The sequence below is a fragment of the Eurosta solidaginis genome, chromosome 3 (assembly GCF_040869045.1).
Source record: "Eurosta solidaginis isolate ZX-2024a chromosome 3, ASM4086904v1, whole genome shotgun sequence".
NCBI classification, from domain to species: domain Eukaryota; kingdom Metazoa; phylum Arthropoda; class Insecta; order Diptera; family Tephritidae; genus Eurosta; species Eurosta solidaginis.
The window spans coordinates 29,806,861-29,823,845 of record NC_090321.1 but is presented as its reverse complement, the minus strand read 5'-3'; the positions used below and the strand labels follow the sequence as shown (position 1 = coordinate 29,823,845).

General features: G+C 38.1%; 1 non-coding gene across 1 annotated transcript; it reads left to right on the top strand.

Annotated features, from left to right (window-relative positions):
- Positions 1-16,244: 16,244 nt before the first annotated feature.
- TRNAD-GUC (transfer RNA aspartic acid (anticodon GUC)) lies at positions 16,245-16,316 on the top strand. The gene has a single exon. It is a non-coding gene; the product is annotated as a tRNA-Asp (tRNA).
- Positions 16,317-16,985: the final 669 nt, after the last annotated feature.

Below are 16,985 nucleotides of genomic sequence, written 5' to 3'. Positions count from 1 at the left end.
AACTACAGGTTGTGGAAGTTCAATGTCGATGCGGTATTAAAAGGCCATGGTTTACTAGAAATAGTACAAGGGATAACCAAGTTCAACGATTCGGCACCCCAAGATCAGAAGGACTTATGGATGAGGCGTGACGGTAAAGCAATGGGAATTCTTATATCTTCCATTGAAAAGGATCAAGCAACCACATACTAACATGCACTAGTTCAAGCGAAGTCTACCTCAAATTAGCGAATATTCACGACAAACAAAGTGAGGTAAAAGTTATGTGCCTTTATGAAGAATATTTTTCGCTACGAATGCAGGAAGACGAGTCAGTTGCAGATCATGTGTCAAAGGTGTCAGCAATGGCAGCGGAAATAGAGACACAAGGGGAAAAGTTATCCGAAAATATCAAGATGATACGAATCATAAGCAGTTTGCCACCAAGGTTCCAAAACTTCAAAACTGTTTGGTATAACATAAAAGAAGGCAGAACTATAGACAATTTGATGGCAAAGTTACAGCTCGAAAAAGATCAACTCAAGAAGAGCAATAAAATTGGATACTGGGAGAGAGAATGTCGTGCAAAGAAAAACAATTTAAAAAACGTGAGGGCGACAAACAGAGAGACAAGAACGGTGATGAAGTAGAATTTACTGCATTAACGTCAGATGTTTTGTTAGCGCGGTACCATGGCGTGTGTATCGCATACTCAGGTGCTACCGAACACATGACTTCACATAGAGAATGGTTTACCGATTTAAAATTATCAAATTCCAATCGATTTGTTTACATTGCAAATAATGAGAAATTGCCGATACTAGGTTGCGGCGATGTAAAAATTCATGCTCTTGTATACAACAAATGGACACCTCGCGGTCTCCCTAACGTCCAATATGTTCCTCAACTAAAACAAAACCTGTTTTCTACAGGCTCAGCAACAACAAAAGGGTTTTCGATGCTGATGAAATCTAAACGATGTGTGCTGATAGACAAAAATAAAACCATGTTGGCCGCCGGTATTCGTGACTCTCAAAATCAATTTAGAATGTTATTTAAGCAAAGATTTGATTATAAAGCAAATTCGGCAAAGATCAATACAATGCGGCAATGGCACTGCAGACTTGGGCACATAAATACAGCAACAATCAAAAACATGTATGACAGAGGTTTAGCTGATAGCATAAATGTGACGGAACACAACAATTTCTTCTGTGAAGATTGCAAGCGAGAAAAAATGCATCGGTCTTCACATGGAGCTGCAATAAGACGCGAAGCACGCAAGTGCGAACATTTTCACATAGGATTTATGCGGCCCCTATGTCTGAATCTGGTATCGGTGGAGTACGCTATTTCATGTTGCTTAAGGATGAAGGCACATGCTTCAGGTACGTTTATTTTTTATCCAACAAATCTAAAGTTCTTCAAAAACTTAGATATTTTATTTCTATGTTACGCAACATGACTGGCGAATCGGTAAAATACATACGGTAGCGACAATGGTACCGAGTTTATAAATAAAGAAGTAGCTGAGCTGAGTCAAATATTGGTATTGTTCTGGAGAAAATCTCACCATACACCCCGGAGCAAAATGGCTTTATTGAAAGAGACAATAGGACTGTTCAAGAATCAGCCAGGACGATGTTGTTGGCCAGCGGACTAAACAAATTTTTGTGGCCTGAAGCAGTGAGAACGGCCGTATACATCCTTAATCGATCAGCATCGGCTAGTCGGGCAAAAACGCCATTCGAATACTTGTTTGGCAAAAAGCCCGATTTGAGTCACTTAAAGGTTTTTGGCACTAAATGCATGGTTTATCTGCACAAACAACTTGGTGGGAAAAAGTGGGATGCTAAAGCAAAGAAAATGTATCTAGTTGGCTATGAAAACCTTCAGCAAAAAGTTTTCATTTGTACAATCAGGAGTCAGCAAAAATAATTGTTAGTTGCCATGTTGTTTTTAATGAAAAGGCAATTAGAATTGAGTTATTTAGCAAAGGCGACGAGGGTGATACGAGTAATGAAAACACTGAACAAGATGAATGCGTTTCATCGTCTTTTCAGCCGCATATGTCCAGCAATCCGAAGAATTCTATGAAAAAAGAGACTTCAGCAACCGATATGCCAAATGGTTCTACGTTACAAAGTTCTGTTCCTGATGCAAGAGAGCATAACAGTTATGGCTTGCGTAAGGAAGTTTTACCACCAGAGCGATTTGGATACGATTACATGGGCTGTTTAGCAATTATTTCTGAACCAGATTCATATGAAGATGCCGTAAATTCGGAATACGCCGTGAATTGGAGAGCGGGAATAAATGATGAAATCAATTCCTTTGAGCTTAACCAAACTTGGGAGTCGGTAGAATAACCCCTTGATAAAAATATTGTGGGATGCAAATGGGTGTTTAAAATTAAACAAACCCAAATCAAAAACTAGTGTTTAAGGCGCGAATAGTGGTTAAAGGCTATTCACAAGAACCTGGTATCGACTATAAAGAAACATATTCGCCAGTAGTGCGATATGATTCAGTGAGAGTGGCTATGGCGGTAGCAGCCTTTGAAGGCATGTAGATGATGCAATTTGATGTCAAAACTGCCTTTTTATACGGAGAACTCCATGAGGAGATTTATATGGACATCCCACAAGGCATCAATGTCTCTCAAGCTCAAAATCAAGTTTTTCGCCTTAAAAAGGGTCTGTAGGGGCTTAAGCAGGCATCTCGTAATTGGAATTCAAAGTTTGTGGAATTTCTGCAAACATTTAAAATGCAGCAGTCTAGTGCTGACCATTGTGTGTTTCACGGCAATATTGAAAATAGTAAGATTATTTTGTTTCTATACGTTGATGATGGGTTGATATTATCCCAAAACAAATCCGCTTTAAATTTATTCATTGAAAAATTATCGAGTGAATTTCGTATCACTTATGGTGAAAACAACTATTATGTTGGGCTTGAAATTTACCGCGATATACCAAACCAATCTATAAAAATTAGCCAACGTTCTTACATAAAGAAAATTCTTCAACGCTTTAACATAGATGATTCAAACGGTATTTCAACGCCTAGTGACGGTAGCACATATCTATCAAAACGTAGTGAGGAAGCTACTGTAAGGTACCCATTCAGAAAAGCTGTTGGCTGTTTGATGTTTGCTGCTACAGTAACCAGACCAGATATATCATATGCCGTTGGTGAAGTGAGCAAATTTACAGAAAATCCCAAAAACTCCCACGTACAAGATGTTAAGAGGATTTTTCGTTACCTAAAAGCAACCAAGGACTACTGTATAGAATATAGGTCAGGTAATTCTCCTAAATTTGAAGGTTATACTGACACAGATTTTGCTCGTGATGTGGATACAAGAAGATCTACAACCGGCTATGCATTTCTATTAAACGATAGCGTTGTGACATGGAGAAGCCACCGTTAAAAGACTCTTGCGTTGTCAACAACAAAGGCCGAGTGCATGGCCGCCTGTGAAGGAGCTAAAAAGCTAATTTGGCTTCAACAACTTTTGGCTGATTTTGGTTATAACCTGGATTCCCCTACGGCTCTTAATATCGATAATCAGGGTACAATTCGACTATTTGGAAATGCGGGATTACACCATAGTACAAAGCATATCGACATAAGGTTACATTTCATCAGAGATTTGCAAAAGGCCAAAATGGTTGAGTTCAAATAAGTCAATATAGAACTACAACGTGCTGATATATTTACAAAGCCACTGACAAATCAACGCTTTAGAAATAATTTGCAGCTTTTAGGAATGTCGCCAGTCAAACAATGAGTGAGAGTGTTAAGAAGTAACATTGTTTAATGGCACCATTGTATTTAAAGATCTGTCACTCCTTCGATAAATGGCACATTCTTACTCGGGATTGTATTCAGCTACTTAATTTTATTACTTTCTAACTGTTATTTTTCTTCATATATACTTATACAAATATGATCTGTACATATATTATATTACTTCACTTCTCATCAGACCGCGTGAATAAACGTAGCATATATTTTGTACGTGCTAAGTTTGCACTTGATAGCATTTTATTTCATCAGTATTTATATTTCTGAACGGGGCCCACCGATAAATAGCTAAGATAGTAGCTTTTCATGCTCCTTTTCTTCATACGGCTGTATTTTCAAGTGCCGGATTCCTTCGTAGTACTTGCGGAGATTATTTCTTAAGTGTCTGGGGGGCGTTGCTTCTTCAACTGTATGTCTGTTGGCATGCCAGGGTTGCGGCTATTCAGCAGAAACTGTTTGTTCAGCATTTCATTTCTCTTCTTCATGTAGAGCACTATCAACTCACTGTGTAGGTGATATTCCGGAGACATAAGCAACAACTTGGCACTGCTGACTAAATGACTACCACTGAACTTCTGCTTATACGATGCATAGTACGATAGTTAGTACTCACACTTTACCAACAGAAATTAAGTCTGGACAATGTATACGTATTTAAATTAATTAATCAAAGGCTGCAACTATTTTACAACCATCTTAGACTGAAACAGTTCAGAATGCGTTCATTTGCCAGATATGTTGCTATGTTACTGGGCCCAGATAACTTTAACATTGAAATAGTTCCACCCAACCGCAAGCAAGGTCAGGCATTTATATACCACCCTCGAACTTTGGGCTTGACTAGCCTCTTGGCTTGGGGCCTACATCGAGCCTCTGACAGAAAGCCTCTACTCCAACCTTCCGATCCGATTTCTATCCATCCGTGAATAGGTTAAATAATCCTCTTCCCCATATTGATTCCTTTCTCCACTCCTCTTTCGAAAGAAAGCTATTCTGAAAATTGCACAGGGGTAGTAGTTGGCACAAAATAGTCTGTCTTGTCTGGTAGGAGGTAAAGGTTCGTAAGATTGATTAAGTTAAAAGCTCTTGCCAGGTTAAAAGCTCTACAAGATGTACATATGTTCAGCATGACATCCAATGCAAAAGTAGGAGTTAGTCTAAGAGCGCCGCTGAATCCAACAGCTCTGAACGTTGTACTGTCACTCATATTTTGTTTCATCGATTTTGTAATGAAGTTCAATTGGTACTTGTGCCATAAAAGACAGAAAGGTCAGCGATAACAAATCGTTAACAAGACGATACAAAATCGATATTTTTTCGATTACAGTTCGATAGGTCAGGTTGAAGTGGCTGCACGGGGGTACACTAAGACCAGCGACATTAGGCCCGTTGTGATACCACGAAAATACTCCATAACCTTTCCTTTTCCAACCATTTTTGGGATCAGATAGAGGCCACCAAGTGAATGATGTCATATTCAGCGATCTGACGCAGATTATCCAGAAATGGAGCTCCAAGAAAGCATTGACTTCCCCCCTCCTCTTCATCCCCTTAACAACTCTTGCAGCAACGACGCTTATCGGGCTCCTAAACTTTCTACATATCTACCTATAATGCAGTTTCCATTTATTACTCCTACAAGTGTGAAAATTGTTTCCCTACTTGAGGTAAAAACGTGACGGGACCTTTAGGATACAATTTCGGCCAGGTTTCCTTCAATGTCCGACACCCCCATATTTGCAGCCATCCTACGTCGGTTTTACAGTAAGCGCTCTTGTTTAGGAAGAATCTGCCTAGTCGTGCCCTGCCTGGTGAGTTCGTTTGTAATGCAGTTTCTCTCGCTGATATACCTGTGTCCCGGGAGTCATCACAGGTGCTCACGGTTCTGTTGGGCTATCTCTTGAAGAGATCGGCGATAGTTTGGTGTTAGCTGATAATTGAACGAGTAAGAGCTAAGAGATTTAACAGTAGCCTGGCTGTAGCTGAAACTAAAGATTTCTTTGCCGATATTGTGTGTTCCGATCCTAACTGCGGTTTCCATGGCGGCTGATACTTTTGCTTGGAAGACACAGCAAATCAATAACACGCCGATAAAAAATTGGTAATACTCCGATAGATTTTCGATAACAAACCACGATATCGATAAAACTGTCGATAAGTAATTGAAACATTTTCGATAATAAATGGATAACTTTCAATGTTCAATATCTCATCACTAAAAATATATAACTCATCGTTACACCTTTTTATCGCTAGCAAGTTTATAGCAAGGCAGCCGCCGTGGTGTGGTGGTAGCGTGCTTCACCTATCACCCCGAAGATTCTGGGTTCACGCTCCGGACAAAGTAACATCGAAAATTCCAAAGTTTTTTCAATTAAAAAAAAAGTTTTTCTAAGCGGGGTCGCCCCTGGCAGTGATTTGGCAAACACTCCGAATGTTTTTCTGCCATGAAAAACTTCTCCATGAAAATTCATCTGCCTTGCCGTACGGAGTCGGCATGAATCATGTAGGTCAAGTCCCGCCAATTTGAAGGGAAAATTAAAAGAAATATGACACAAATCGTAAAAAAGCTCGGCCTACATCTCTTCGGAGGCTATCACGCCTTGCATTTATTTATTGAAGTTTATAACAAGTCAATAGCTTGTCTATAGACATATATATCTATTAGGCCGGGTCGATTTTTGGGGAGGCAAAAAAAAACGCCCATTGCTTTGTGAAAATCATATTCTAGGGATCAAAATAAGAAACTTTGCCGAATGAACCATACCTCTAAAACGAATTCTGATGTCCCCCCTTTGGGTCGTAGGGGCAAATTTTGAAAAATCCCACTTTGAAATGCCTATTTTTTTTCTTTTTGGAGTTTATTTTTCTCTTTAGGAATTTATTTAGTCAGAACATATGTAAATGAGAAAATAAATTTAACTTAGTTATAGAAAAGAAATTAAAAAAAATTATTAGAAATTAGCGTTTTTACAACCCCCTTTTAAAACCAAGGCATCATGTGATGCATTTGCATGTCGTAAACATAGTTGTGTGGGTTTTTTATTCAACCCTTTTAAAAAATGAAGGTATCACTGTGACACAATTGCAGATCGTAAAATTGCTTGTATTGTTTTTTTTAAGCCACCACAAGACACAACAGGTAGAATTGAAATTGCCCCTACCCAAAAGTTCGACCCAAAGGGGGGACATCAGAATTCGTTTAAGAGGTATGGTTCCTTCGGCAAAGTTTCTTATTTTGATCCCTAGAATACGATTTTCATAGAGCATGAGCGATTTTTAAATCGACCCGCCCTAATATCTATAGACCGCACATCGACAGGAAACCGATAACACGTCGACAAGATCTTTGCTTCCCTCTCCCCTACTTTTCTTGTTTTCTTCCCTCCTTGCCGAAATTTCCATTCTTCTCTTTGCAATAAATTAACTATATTATTAATTTGTAAACCAACTGCCAAACTAACATCCCTTAATATCCCATCCAGACCGCAACTTTTCAACTCAAACTCATAACCATTAAATATCGCATCAACGACAACTACTCACAAATGCATTATTTCTAAGAAATATAAACATACAAAAAAAATAAAAACAAAATTTATCTTACAACAAAAGTCACTCACCTGGTATTTATAAAGTACTTTGAGTTATTTGGAATTTCTTTTGCGTGACAAAAGCAACTAAATTATATTTACAATCAAGTAGCACATACACGTAAATGCTGCGCCAGCGTGTGCTCCACGCTTGAGAATAAGGGAAATGGGTGATTCAACGAGAGCGTTAAATATGAAAGCAGCTTAAACTGACTTTTCACCAAGTTCATATATTTTCCTTATGCGAATGGACAAAACTTTGGCGAAGACCAAATGAATGGCATACTGGATGGATGGCTAAAGGAATGAATAGAGCACTGCATGCAATGCAAAGGTGGTGTGGTTGCCACACTTTCGAGTAGTATTGGTATATTGCAAGTGCAGCTCAAAAGTGACAACAACTGCGTGCAAGTACGGCGCCAAACAAAATAAAAGCAACAAAAATACTTAAATACTAAGGATTAAATATTTAGGGATTATTTTGGACAAAAAATTGTCCCGGAAACCAAATGTGGAATGTAGGGTTAGCAAGGCAGCGATTGCCTTGTACTGTTGCAAGGTGCTATCGGTACGAGATGGGCGCTATCGCCAATAGTAGTACACTGGGTTTATGAGATGGTAGCCAAACCTAGTTAGCTCTATGGAGTGCTAGTCTGGTGAAATGCACTGAAACGGCGAGTACCACCAAAATGTTAGTGTCAGTACAACGGACGACATTGGTTGATATCAGCGACGCTCTTAGAACAACACCTACCTTGGCATTGAATGTCATGCTGAACGGTCGTCGGTCAGGCTTCGTGATATGGGCTATGGGCTTTTTGACTTCGGGCACTTTAACCGTCTTACAAGGCTCGACTTTATCCGGACGGACTATTGTATGCCGATAACTGCTCCCTATGCAACCTGCACACCAGTAATTCCCCCGAGAGAGGAATGGGGAAGGGGACTAATCTGAAGCAAGCCTGTTAACGTTTTCGCGGATGGGTCGAAGTTGGATGGAAACGTTGGTAGGGAGTCTTTTGTCAAAAGCTAAATGTAAGCCGTAAGTTGAAGCTGGCTGATCACTGCAGAGTCTTCCGAGCGGAAGTTGCCGTGACTAAGGATGCGGTCGTTGAAATGCTATTCAACGCTACTACGGTTAGGGATTTTAACATCTACTAGCCAAGGGACTAACAAGGCCTTGAGTTCAACTATAGTGCGACCGAGGGTGATCTGGCGGTGCCTGATCTCGCTTGCGATTGCAACGAAATATTTTTCATTAAGATTATCTGGGCCCCGGGCCATATTGATATCCCGAGCTGCTCTCATGTGGACCTCTTAGCCCGCATAGGTACAAGTGAACCCCATGAGGATGGCTGCAGGGATTTCAGCAGTCCGCTAGCTTCCTGGGGTCTGCTCCTACCTACATAGATGGGCTTAGAGTCAGCTAAGCACACGTTGCGGAGACACCAAGTCTTGCAGGGTAGCAAGATCCTTATGACCTGAAGTGGATGGCAGGAGGTTTGCCGCAATGATTGGCTCATCTATCAGTGGTCGTTTAAGTTTTGACAGAATATCATGCTGTAGGAATCCATGCTGTATGTCTCAGTATACTGGAAGCCCCATCCTGCTGAAGCTGTATGTTGGATGATAAGGTGGAAGCGTGGAGTCACTTCATGCTTTATTGCCCAGCTTTTGCCAGAACTAGGTGAAAGTATTTCGGACGCTACTCACTTCGATCTCCGGAGGATTTATACAAGGTTGAGATAAGTCTCATTTGAAATTATATCATTGCTACGCAACGAATCTCTAAGTAGCAATAGCTAACGTCACCATTGTTTTATGCGGTATCACAACGGACTTTAATGTTGTTCAAGTGAGCTTCCCTACCAGGACAGCTACCACCTAATCTAACCTTACCTAACCCATAATCTGAACTGTTGCTGCCGCAGATAAACTAAATTATTTATAGCTATAATATTGTCCTCTCTCCCAATTACTCTCCACTACCTTTTCCTCTCGTTTTTCTCCCACTTCTCTTTCATTTTTTTCTATGCCGATTCCTCCCGATTGCCGTCTATCTCTCTATAAGCCTCTCTCCTCCTCCTCAAATAATAAGCAAGCCAATGAGATACCCCTCTGCGAAATTTCTTGAAATCGTACAATAAAAAAGAATTTCTCAAAAAAATGCGCCTCATGTTTACTTCAAGGAAAGAAAAATTTCATCAAAATCGGAAAATGCAACAGCAGGGAAAAAAGTAAAAGGAAATGGGAGTTTTGAGTTCGATTTTGATTAAGATCATGGTGAACTAGAGATTTCATACTTTAAAATAGCAAACATTTTCTGTAGGTGGTACAAGCATCAGTATATTTAGAAAATATATGCCAGACTTGGTGTTTTCGGTGAGACTTGAGCCTGATTCATAGTTCAAGCCCGGTGACAATGGGCAACATCGTCTTCTCCACCTTTTCCTGTTTAAGTGCAGAAAGTTACATTTAAAATTCGAAAAAGAAATTTCAATTCAAATTTAGAAAACTTTAAATCAAATGCAATATAAATTCAGAAAACTATAATTCAATTTTAGAAAATTACAACAACTAAAATTTTTGGTTGAGCTCAAGGCCGGGTTTTCTCAAATAAAACACTTGGATGTGTATTTTATTTGGGTGTTTTATTTTTCAATATTTCGACTTCAGTCTGAAGGTATCCTGAGTCTTAAAAGCGCAGCTTAAATTTTAGTTATTCTAAATACTAACGGCCAAAAACGAGATAAATAAAAGGAAATCACAACTTCGATGCGAAATATTTATTTTTAATTCAGGAAATTATAATTCAAGTTTAGAGAAATACAATTAAAGTTCAGAGTTTCCATTGCAAATTCAGTTCAACTCAAGTCCAATTTGAATTCAGAAAAGTATAACTCAATTTCAGAAAACTACAGCTTAGTTTCGAAATTTTCATTTGAAGCTCAGAAAGTTCCATTAAAAGTGTAGAAAGCTACACTGAAATGTAGCTTTTGAGCTCGACTTTTAAGTTTAAATTATTATTTTTTAAACTTTTAATAAAATTTTTTGAATTTTAAATGAAAGTTTCGACTTTGGCTGAAAGTTTCTAAACTTGAATTCAAATTTTCTGAATTTAAATTTGAGTTTCTGAACGTGAGTTTGTATTTTTTGAATTTAAAATGGAAACTCTAAACTTCAATTTAAATTTCTTGACCTTAAATTGTATTTGATGATTTTTAATTGTAATTTTCTGAACATAAATTGAAAATTCCGATCTTCAGTTTCAACTACTTCAACTTTATGATCTTGAATTGGACTTTTTTTCTGAATTTTAATTGGAGCTTCTGAAATTCATTTAAAATCTTCTGAACTTGAGATGCAATTTTCTGAACTTGAATTGTTACTTTGTGAGGTCAAACTAGAAGTGGTGTTATTTTGCTGCAATTCTTATGCACTACACTGTATTTTACACCGAAGAGAGCGATTTAGCTAGTTTACCGCCCAATATTTATTGCGCTGTCAGCAACAATGAAAAGTTATTTGTTTACTGTTTGTAGTTGTTGTTTATTTTATTGCAGCTGACAACTGAGCAACGAAATGTTACTAGAAAACTAAAGTAGCAACACGCAAAAGTAGAATGAGGTGAAAAAAGCGTGCACACATTTAAAAGTCAACTTTTAGGCGTGTTTACTGCACTTCAGTGGACTAACTTGGTGCCTCATTTGCTGTTGGCTACCAAAGGGTAGGGGACGGGCATAAATAATTTACGCTACTGATTTTTACTTTGCTATCAGACCAGCTATGTTGACTGTTGTCAAATCAGCTTTTAAATGCTCACGTGACTACACGCAACTAACAGTCATACATACACACACATACACCCACACTTTACGTGATCTTATTACAAGACTGTAAACTGTAAATTGTTTGATTGTATACTTTGACAACATTTGTCCTCTTTGGTATCCTTTTTCACTTTGATTAAGCAGCGTAATTTAAATTTTTATTTCCTTGTCTGTATATGCGTGTGTGTGTATGTGTTAATTTTATTTGACTGTCTCAATCTCGTATTGCACTATTATGTTGTCTACACCCAATCATTTATCTATATTCCATATATCATTGTTGACATTTTCAAGGGTTTGTCATTAATTTTACAATGACTTTTTGGCTGTAAATACAAACAAACTTTGCATATGGTATAAACACACACAAACACACGCACAAAGTGTGTAGCCTCAATCACATCTGTTTTGATCCCCTACGGCGCATTACAACACACACCGCACCACATTATTAATAACGTGTTCTTTTGTCATAAAATGTTAAAAATGAAATGAAAATATTTATCTGTCTGCATTAAATAGGTATTGGATGGCTATAGTTGTTGTTGTTTTTATGACTTGCCAATACAGCAGCTTAACATACAATAGTGATGCACAAAGTGAGGGATGGTTGAGCTGGCCATTCCGTGAGGACCTCACATAGATTGAGTGAGTCCATAGTGGTAAGAGAAGTTTGTTACACAAATAAATAAACAAAAAACTCTACCGAAAACAGGACCTACATATGCTATAAAATAACTCCGTCGTCTTGGCAAAAAGTAGATGCTTTCTAGGACATATGCTACTTGCTGCTTTTAGATCTGAGTGCAATGCCACTCCTAATAGCTGGAGTCTGACCCTGGCGAGCGCAGGAAACGATCACAAAACATGGCAGTGCCCAGCGGGTTAGGGGATCAGAATATACCCGCGGTAGATATGCCTGTCGTAAGAGGCGACTAAAATACCAGATTGAAGGGGCTGTGTAGCGCAACCCTTCAGGTTGCCAGCGCAATATATAGCTTCTCCAAACCCAATTGTCAACCTCACCTATCCGCGGCGAATCCTGTTTCACTAACAGACGAGGCTCGGGCGACCCCAAGCTCCTCATGGAACTTGGGGGTAAGGAGGGAGGGAATGGCCTGAAGGTTTAATGTGGCCACATAAATCGTTCCCGAGATGGTTGGGCTAGTACGTTAATGGTGCTATGGTACCGGAGCCTACCGGATTTGCATCCGGCAAAGGACTATCACATCGATAACACTCCCCAAAGCCTTCGGGGAGCAACCTTATCGCTACAACAACAAAAACAACAGCACAAAACGTTCTCGATGGTTGCCATTTTACAGCCCGCATTACCAACATCTATATCACTGCCTAGGCCTGATTTCTACAGTCCTATAGTAGTTTTCTTAATCTAAAGTTTTAAGCTCTACATATGATCTCTTCTCTCGTCTTCTTTTAATTTCACTCAATCCGAATGGAACGTCTTTGGTACAAACTTCGAAGGGTACACAATTTTAGCCATCTTATCCGCTTTTTCATTTGAATCTAAATATTTCCACTTATTCACAAAGTCGACAGAGAAAAAGATGGATGGACAATATTAGTGTATCAAGATCTGCGCTGTAAAATGCTTGGCAGTGTACGCCAATAGATATAGCAGTATAAGAGGACCCCAGAAACTTTTCGCCCACTTTTTTGAGCCTTTACCGCAATCTATACGACACACTTTAATTGTCTGTGTGTGTGTCGCCCAAATGAGGAGCGAGTATGAATGATAAGATCGTTGATGGAGGAGCTTTTAGTCTAAGTTAATGGTTGTTGTTCAAAAAGTATTTTTAGTTCTGTGGGTGAGACCAGCTTGTAATGGGACAAAAGGCCAAGATTAGTTGCTACTGTAGTATTTTGACCTAGGAGGATTTTGAGTCCTTGTTGAGTGCTTCAGATTAGCCGGTAAGAATTTCGACTCCTATTTTGTCTACAAGACCTTTTAGAAGTGGAATTGAGCGCTCTACTTCATCAGGTATATCAAATTTTGAGGTCCCGCTGCCTAAAAATACCTTTTTATGATCATCGGAATGAAGAAGACAACCGTGAAGTTCACTAATACTTAATGTTTTACTACTCCTCCTCTTGGACCAGATATCTGACAGCAATGGCATAGTTTGAGGAAAACCCGAAACGGTTGGGGGAGTGGTAGCGAGAAAAGTTGATCGAAAGATTAATGGGCCTCTACGCATCGGCGATGGCGAGTACCATATAAGATTTAATTATGAGCTGTACGAGCTTTATGCAGACACAGAGTGCAGCGAATTTGAACGCAGCGGCTACGCTGTCTGGATCATGTTATCCGAATGAAAGTTGATGCTCCGGCCAAAAAAGTATTCTTATCGGAACCTTCCTATGCAAGCAAAGGAAGAATGCGGCCCTCATTACGCCGAAGAGACTTGTTGGAAAACTATTTCAATTTCCTTGGTGTTACCAAATGACGCTCATTAGAACGTCGAAGAAGAGACTGGCTTGACTTGTGGGAAGGAATTTAAATGGTTCAGCGCCAATTTAGTAAGTAAGCAAGTAAGGGGATCAGCCAATTTTGCGCTATCGATTCTTTGGAATCTCCACAGCTAGATCAAGCTTCTCTTACCATCTTTAGCATCCCCACTAGTTTGTGCTACACAGGCAGGTAGGTAGTCCGGCAATATTTGATCAACGGAGGTTCTTGTAGTAGTCTAATATCAGAAATATTGAAGACCAGGGAGAAGCAACACCAAAAGTTTTTCCAAGAGGAGTCGGTCTCGGCAGTGGTTTGACAAGCAATCCTAGCCGATTTCCACAACGAAAATATTTTCAGCGAAAAATTCATCTGTCATGAAGCGAAAAATTCGCAGTCAGGACCTGCCCTGCTAGTAAGAAGGAAAAATTCAAAGATTACTCGACGCAAATTGGAAGAAAAGTTCTATAGCAGACTCCTTTAACTGATTTAATTTGATCTTCTTGACTTTGAAAACTCTGTCATGTCTACTACGCCAGCTTCGGTTGTATATGGGGTATTCCATCCCATTTCGGCCAATTTGGAACCCGACCCCTTTAGAATTGGCTGAAAGTTTTTTCAAATTTTTTCATCCAACTCAAAAAAAGTTATGAATTTTCAAAAGAACACCGTTTTTGTTTTCACAATGCTATACATTTTTCAAAAATTGACCGTTTGGGATCTTTTTTTTTTTAATTTGTTTTTAAATGCACTTTTCGGAAAAAATACAAAAAAATGTGTAAAGTTTTTTTTTTAATTTTTCAGTTTTTCGAGATTTTTCGAATTTCGCCATTTTTTTATATTTTTTTTATTTAATTGAAAAAAAATTTTCAAAAATAAAATTTTTTTTTTCAATTTTATTTATATAACAAAAAATGTAAGAAAATGATTTTTAAGTATACTTTTCTTTATATATTATGGTAATCTACGATTAAAATGAATCGTTTACTGTGTCAGTCATTAATCCTGGTTATTTTAATCGTAGATTACCATAACATATAAAGAAAAGAATACTTAAAAATCATTTTCTTACATTTTTTTGTTATAAAATAAAATTGATAAAAAAGTTTTTATTTTTGGAATTTTTTTTTTCAATTAAATAAAAAAAATATAAAAAAAATCGGCTCACTCCGGGATTAGTGGGGATGATTGCAGAATTGATTGAAGTTTTTTAGGAGAAAAAAAAAAAAAAATGGCGAATTTCGAAAAATATCGAAATTCTGAAAAATTAACAAAAAAACTTTAAAAATTTTTTTGTATTTTTTCCGAAAAGTACATTTAAAAACAAATTTAAAAAAAAGACACCTCAAACGGTTAATTTTTGAAAAAGTTATAGCATTTTGAAAACAAAAACGGTGTTTTTTTAAAAATTCATAACTTTTTTTGAGTTGGATGATAAAATTCTGAAAAACGTCTTTCGTAAGCTAGAAAAAGAAGAAAAACTTTCAGCCAATTCCAAAGGGGTCGGGTTCAAAATTGGTCGAAATGGGATGGAATACCCCATATGCTTTATTGGTCTGGTATTTTTTCACTAGGAAGTAGAGATCGGAAATTTATTAACCCTTCATCGTATTACAACTTCGTTGCCTGAAAAAGCAAATTCCGGCAGTGACTATTTCAAAAGTACTTTGGGCAGATCCTCCCTTACGCTACTGCCAGGCATCGCTGATAAGGATGTGGATATTTAAAAAAATCTTCATCTGGCCGGTAGTATAATAATAAATAATAATAAATGCTCAACTTAAATGTGAAGTTCACAAAGCTTCCGTGCAGTATAGTGTGCATCTCTGATATAAAAGAATTTTTCGGTTTGCCTCAGTTTTTTCAGATCATTGCCACTATTTTTATCAGTCACGTGTGCCGATGTGTGCGTGTGTATGTCAGTTTTTTATCGTCTGCCATCTGGTTCATTAATTTTTAATTGACTGCTAATAATTAATTACAAATATTAAGAAGGTTTTCCGCATATCGTGATGGTATTTTAAGCGCAACTGCCGCGGTGGTCCTCGAAAACCATTAAGCTATTACAGTTTCTCACTGTGCTTAATAAACTTATGACAACTGCAATGCCATCCAATCAGTTGGTTGATGACAAGCTGCTCCATTTTATGGCCTCACACAGCCCCCACTACCAAATAACCTTCCCGCATGCATTTCACTAAAACTGGATTTACTTCAATGTAATTAAAACCTTCCGTGATCGCCTGTTTAGAGACATTGCTGAAATCCCCGCCAATATCTTATAAGACTCCTAAAGAGTACTTGATATACTTCAAGGCTTTCTCTATGTTTGTACCATCCTATGCAGTGCCGTATCAATCAACTTGCCTTTAGTGCTATCATTGCCTTTTGCCTATCGATGGTTTGCTTTTGAGTAAAATGAATGCGAAAACTACATTCCCCTACAAACGTAAATAAACGCAAACACGCAAAATTGTTGCAAAAATTTAAAAATAACCGTACTGTATTAGAGCTCACCAATTCTGTAATTTTAATAAGAATTAAGGCGATTATGTTGTATGGTCCTCGATAGTATAGTGGTTAGTATCCCCGCCTGTCACGCGGGAGACCGGGGTTCAATTCCCCGTCGGGGAGTTACGTAGATATTGGTTGTTTTTGTTATTTAGTTTTTTCAAAAAAATATAAAAAAGTTGAAACAATTCATTTTATTATTAAATATAAAAGCATACATTTGAACATATGTATATATATTTATATATATATATACGTAAATAGCTTTGCAAATTACATCAATTTGCCAATATTTAGAAAAAGTCGCAATAAAAAAAACAAACGAGCCATTTGAAGAGCATACGTGCTTAATAGCCGCAAGAAAAGGGGTAAAAATTGCTTACTGGAAGAGGCCACACTGTTGTGTATTTATCTTTAGAACCAACGTGTTGAATTGTATAGATGGTGAAGTTGCGATGATTTTGGTGATCGTCAAGGGTGGTGAGTTTTTTGTGCAGTTATTTTTAAAACTAACGTGTTGAATTGTATAGATGGTGAAGTCGCGATGATTTTGGTGATCGTCATACTTATTCGTGCCACTATTCGGCGCTAGGTGGGGCTGCTAATGCCATGAGTATATAGGTACAGTGCTCTTTACCTAAATTGTCATATTTAATATATAAAATTCTTCTGTCAAGGCGTTAGAGGCTTAATTCCTCCGAAACGGTTGACCGATTCTCATGAAATTTTGTGGGCATATTGGGTAGGTCTGAAAATAGGCCAACGTCTACCTTTTTTTTCGCTGCGTACCTA